Raw genomic sequence first — 6,000 nt, 5'->3', positions numbered from 1 at the left:
ACTCACTACTTTGTGATCGTCAATATGGCTTCAGGAAAGGTTACTCTGCTGCTGATCTGTTGTTAAACCTCTCCACTAAGTGGCACCAGTCACTGGATGAATCCAAAGTCAGCTGTGTGGTAGCACTGGACATTGCTGGCGCTTTCGACCGGGTGTGGCACCAGGGCCTCTTAGCAAAACTTCAAGCACTGGGAATTGCAGGCTCTACGCTATGTCTCCTCAGTGATTACCTTCATGGTAGATCTCTAAGTGTAGTTCTCAATGGAACGGAATCAGCAAGACATCCTATTGGGGCAAGTGTTCCACAAGGAAGCGTGCTGGGTCCATTGTTATGGAGTGTTTACTTCAACGACCTTCTTCATCTCATCCCAGAATCACATGCATATGCAGACGACTGTACACTGACATTCACTTATCCAAGAGAAGAAATGCCAGCTGCTCTAAGCTACATCAATCACCAGCTGAGAGCTATATCAGCTTGGGGAAATAGATGGCAAGTAACATTTGCATCTGAGAAAACGCAAATGATGATCGTCTCTAGGCACCATGATGGTAATGCTGGTGCAGTAGTAAGGATGAATGGGAGGGTGTTGGCACCTGGAGAAGAAGTTGATATCCTTGGGGTGAAATTTGACTCCAAACTAACCATGAAGAACCATGTTGTAAATCTTGCAAACAAGGCAGCCAGGAAGCTTACAGCACTTCGCCGTATCTCGCATCTGCTTGACAGTAGGGGTTGCAAGATCCTGTACGAGGCACAAGTACGCTCACACCTTGAGTATGCTCCACTTTCTTGGTTTGCCTGCCCCCCTTCTCATCTGCGACTGCTTGACAGAATAGAGAACAGAGCAAGACGTCTCATCTCTCGCCTGGACCCATCCTGGATAGATCTGTCATTTCAGCAGAGCCTTCAACATAGGAGGGATATGGGTGGCCTTACTGTTATGTACAAGGCCAATATTGTCAAAATATCACACTTGAATCCACTTCGAGGACAGCGTGAAACAAGCTTTTATGCCACAAGACGGGCAGAAAGCAGCAACTTCACTCTGGCTGTACCCTTCTCCAGAGAGAGGGAAGATGGGGGGAGATTCACTGATACGTCGAATCTTCGTTCAGCAACTCAAAAAAATGCTGGTGTCCCGAAGCTAGATTGGTAGCGCACTCATCTTACACACTAAGGTCTTGGGTTCAATCCCCGGTAAGGGGTGGAAACATTTGGACGTGTTTCCATGAGATACCTGCTGTCCATGTTCACCAGCAGTAAACTTGGTATCTGGGTGTTAGTCGGCTGATAACGGTTGCATCCTGGGAAAAAAAATTACCTAATTTGCCCGAAATGCTCTACATAACAAGGGTCTTTCTATATAGTATTATGTCACTGATGCCGGCTAGACCTGTCACACCATACCACGGGCGGGGATAGAACCCGCGGTCTGAGAGTCATATAACTCCAGACCGGCGCGCCCGTGGTATGGTTTGTTTACCATCTGTCATTACGATTTCGTGAGTCAGCTAGACCTGTACATGTAGAAATAAAAATTATTATTAATAATACTTTTAATGGGGTGTTTCAAGTATGTTTACTACACGAGGGTCATTAAGGCCGATTGGTTGGTTAGTGGGGTTTAAAGTCTATCTACTACACGAGGGTTATCATATCTCACCTGTATACCTACCGGGTATATACCCTGACAGTTGCATATCTCTCAGGGAATATATGTTAAGAATTTGTTTGAATTCTTTGGGTATTAAAAAATTCTTGTCTGGCAGTGGATAGGTTACCGCGCAACCCTTGTGTAGTCGATAGACTTCAAACCCTATTAACCAACCTGTATACCACCACTCAGGAATGCTTTAATACCTAGTATGGGAATTAAATTCTCGTTGTATACACCGAGAAACATAAACCTCTGGGAGTATAAATCCCGTGTTCATGAAGAGGTTAAAAACTCCGTGAAAAAACGACTCATTCAAAGTGTTCATGAAAAGCTTCGAAGCCTCGAAGCTGAGCTTAACGAAGCTTATTTTCCCTTAGTGTGGTTAGAGCAGCTACGACAGGACGGTCGCAACACTACACTCTCCTACCTACAGGTAAAATACATTGAAATGTGTATATCTTTCAGTATATACACACTCAGAGATGTGTATTTGTGTATACACACATCGGTGTGTAACTTAGTGTATATGCTTTAATTTCTATTTTAGGTATCGGAGTATATACACTGAGAAGTGTACACCTCACAGTGTGTATACTGGGATATGCATCTCTGTATATACTCGTGTATATCGGTGTACATAACATATTTATAAATGCTTAGACTGAGTATAATCCCTAAGGATTTAGCGTTCTCAAAATCAGTACTCAATGCGCTATTATCGATGTTTATATAATGATTATAACTAATGGTAGTAAGCTAGTGAATTGTTATAAATGATTATAAGTTCATAGTGTAATCGCGGGAGTGTTATCGCGGGAGTGTTATCGCGGGAGTGTAATCACGGGAGTGTAATCGCGGGAGTGTTATTGCGGGAGTGTTATCGCGGGAGTGTTATCGCGGGAGTGTTATCGCGGGAGTGTTATCGCGGGAGTGTAATCGCGGGAGTGTAATCGCGGGAGTGTAATCGCGAGAGTTTAATCGCGGGAGTGTAATCACGGGAGTGTAATCGCGGGAGTGTAATCGCGGGAGTGTAATCGCGGGAGTGTAATCGCGGGAGTGTAATCGCGGGAGTGTAATCGCGGGAGTGTAATCGCGGGAGTGTAATCGCGGGAGTGTAATCGCGGGAGTGTAATCGCGGGAGTGTAATCGCGAGAGTTTAATCGCGGGAGTGTAATCGCGGGAGTGTAATCGCGGGAGTGTAATCGCGGGAGTGTAATCGCGGGAGTGTAATCGCGGGAGTGTAATCGCGGGAGTGTAATCGCGGGAGTGTAATCGCGGGAGTGTAATCGCGGGAGTGTAATCGCGGGAGTGTAATCACGGGAGTGTAATCGCGGGAGTGTAATCGCGGGAGTGTAATCGCGGGAGTGTAATCGCGGGAGTGTTATCGCGGGAGTGTTCTCAGAAAAATTAACATCGCCTCAAAACTGTTGAGGACAGAACAGGTGGCTTGGCTCCAGCACCAGCTGGTTACCTCAGCACCAGCTGGGAACCCCAGCACCAGCTGGGAACCCCAGCACCAGCTGGGAACCCCAGCACCAGCTGGCTACCCCAGCAATAGCTGGGAACCCCAGCACAAGCTGGGAACCCCAGCACCAGCTGGCTACCCCAGCACCAGCTGGCTACCCCAGCACCAGGTGACTACCCCAGCACCAGGTGGCTACCCCAGCGCTAGTTAGCTACCCCACCACCAGCTATCTACCCCAGCACAAGCTGACTATCCTAGCATCAGCTGACTACCCCAGCACCAGCTGACTACCCCAGCACCAGCTGACTACTCCAGCACCAGCTGTCTACCCCAGCACCAGGTTCCTACCACAGCGCTAATTAGCTGCTCCAGCACCAGCTATCTACCCCAGCACCAGCTGACTACCCCAGCACCAGCTGACTACCCCAGCATCAGCTGACTACCCCAGCATCAGCTGACTACCCCAGCACTAGTTGACTACCCCAGCACCAGCTGACTACCCCAGCACCAGCTGACTACCCCAGCACCAGCTGCCTAACCCAGCACCAGGTTCCTACCGCAGCGCTAGTTAGCTGCCCCAGCACCAGCTATCTACCCCAGCATCAGCTGACTACCCCAGCACTAGCTGGCTACCTCAGCACCAGCTGGCTACCCCAGCACCAGCTGACTACCCCAGCACCAGCTGACTAACCCAGCACCAGCTGACTAACCCAGCACCAGCTGTCTAACCCAGCACCAGCTGACTACCCAGCATCAGCTGACTATCCCAGTACCAGCTGTCTACCCCAGCATCAGCTGACTACCCCAGTACCAACTGTCTACCCCAGCACCAGCTGGCTACCTCAGCACTAGCTGGCTTCCCCAGCACTAGCTGGCTATCCCAGCAGTAGATGACTACCCCAGCATCAGCTGATTACCCCAGCACCAGCTGGCTACCCCAGCACCAGCTGGCTACCACAGCACCAACTGGCTACCCCAGCGCCAGCTGGCTACCCCAGCAACAGCTAGCTACCCCAGCACCAGCTACCTGCCCCAGCACCAGCTGTCTACCCCAGCACAAGCTGGCTACCCCAGCACTAGCTGGCTACCTCAGCACCAGCTATCTACCCCAGCATCAGCTGACTACCCCAGAGCTAGCTGGCTACCCCAGCCCCAGCTGGCTACCCCAGCACTAGCTTGCTACCTCAGCACCAGCTGTACCCCAGCACCAGCTGTCTACCCCAGCACCAGCTGGCTACCCCAGCACCAGTTATCTACCCCAGCAGCTATCTACCCCAGCACCAGTTATCTACCCCAGCACCAGCTGGCTACCCCAGCACCAGCTGGCTACCCCAGCACCAGCTGGCTACAGTCATCCCGACACCATCTTACATCATATAAGGCGAGTTTCAGTTCTACAAATGATAATCTCAGCTCCATAAAAAATATTTTTTTCCTGGTTTTTAATGAAGGTTTAAGATATTACGATATATTTTGAGGATACTTCCACAAGATGTGTGTGTCGTCACTTTATTGTGGTTGCAGGCCGCCTAGCCTATACTCTGTCTGCGGTCTTCTTTGCCCTACTCCGGTCTTCATGACTTTGCATTTGGTGGGGTTAAATTCTAGGAGCTAGTCACTGGACCACGCGTCTAGCCTGTCCAGGTCTCTTTGTAGCCCTGTCCGGTCCGCATCTGATTTAATTCTCCTCATTAACTTATCATCTGCAAACAGGGATACTTCTGAGTCTATCCCTTCTGTCATGTTGTTCACATATACCAAGGATGGCACTGGTTCCAGGACTGACCCCTGTGTGACCCAGATCGTCACAGGCGCCCACTGTGATACCTCGTCACTGACCATGACTCGCTGTTGCCTCCTTGTTAAGTATTCTCTAATGCATTGCAGTGCCCTTCCTGTGTGTGTGTGTGTGTGTGTGTGTAAGTATAACGTTTGTTTTTTTGAGAAAATACAACGTGTGTGTGAGGAGGTATATCGTGTGCTGGTATAACGTGTGTGTGGAGGTATAACGTGTTTTGAAGAGGGATAACGTGTGAGTGAAGAGGTATAGTTTGTCAGTGAGGAGGTATAGCGTGTAAGAGATTAGGTATAGCGTGAGAGTGACCAAGTATAGCGTGTGTATGAGGAAGTATAACTGAAATACTTCCTGACTTAAGAAATCGTAATGACACGATTGCAAATAAACCATACCCCCGGCCGGGATTGAACCCGCGGTCATAGTCTCAAAACTCTATGACCGCGGGTTCAATCCCGGCCGGGGGTATGGTTTTATACTTCCTGATGTAGGCTGAATGGTATACATGTTCCAGGTGTACATGGACCTGGAATACGTGGATCTGGAATGCATGATCCTGGTACACATTGACCTGGAAGCTGTGTATTAATACATAGTGTTTACATTACAGGTAGGTGAATCTTCACAGATCATCGAGGGAGAGATGACAGCATCAGTAAGGTAAGTTGATGCTCAGATTGTAATAATGTTGAAATTACCGCCAATATGTTAGGTAAAAAGAAACAGAGTACAACTAATGCCACAATAAAATGTCACAGTTGCACTTGTGTCTTTTTACTTAAGATATTTAAGTTGGCTGTAATCAGCGTAGATTTCCTGTTGTCAAGGAGCGTCGGTTTGCGTATAGCGCGTAAACAGATGTTAAGGTAAAGTTGCTCATCTATCCTTTCTATCGTTACGGAGGGTTGAAAGCTTCAGTCATTCCAAAAAAAAAAAGTCGTGAAAATCGCGTAGTTTGCCTTCCAGTACTTACATGGGCTTGTTTTCTAAGAATAACCTGTAAATAAATAAAAATCAACAAGTCTGGCACTTATACACAGGTCTTTTTTGAAGGAATATTTCTCTTGGAAATTAATCCA

General features: G+C 48.2%; 1 protein-coding gene and 1 long non-coding RNA gene across 6 annotated transcripts in view; one reads left to right on the top strand and one right to left on the bottom strand.

Annotated features, from left to right (window-relative positions):
* LOC128690316 (neuroepithelial cell-transforming gene 1 protein) overlaps nucleotides 1–6,000 on the bottom strand; it is a 1,446,122-nt gene that overhangs the window by 1,069,576 nt on the left and 370,546 nt on the right. The gene's annotated exons all lie outside the window — the stretch shown is intronic.
* Nucleotides 2,046–6,000, top strand: part of LOC138853024 (uncharacterized) — a 294,549-nt gene continuing 290,594 nt past the window's right edge. The window contains exons 1-2 of the long non-coding RNA XR_011392262.1: nucleotides 2,046–2,094; nucleotides 5,532–5,581. This is a non-coding gene — a long non-coding RNA (uncharacterized lncRNA). The remainder of the gene's footprint in view (nucleotides 2,095–5,531; nucleotides 5,582–6,000) is intronic.

Source organism: Cherax quadricarinatus, chromosome 2 (genome assembly GCF_038502225.1).
Source record: "Cherax quadricarinatus isolate ZL_2023a chromosome 2, ASM3850222v1, whole genome shotgun sequence".
NCBI lineage: Eukaryota > Metazoa > Arthropoda > Malacostraca > Decapoda > Parastacidae > Cherax > Cherax quadricarinatus.
The sequence above is the reverse complement of the archived record's forward strand: the minus strand, read 5'-3'. Positions and strand labels throughout refer to the sequence as shown.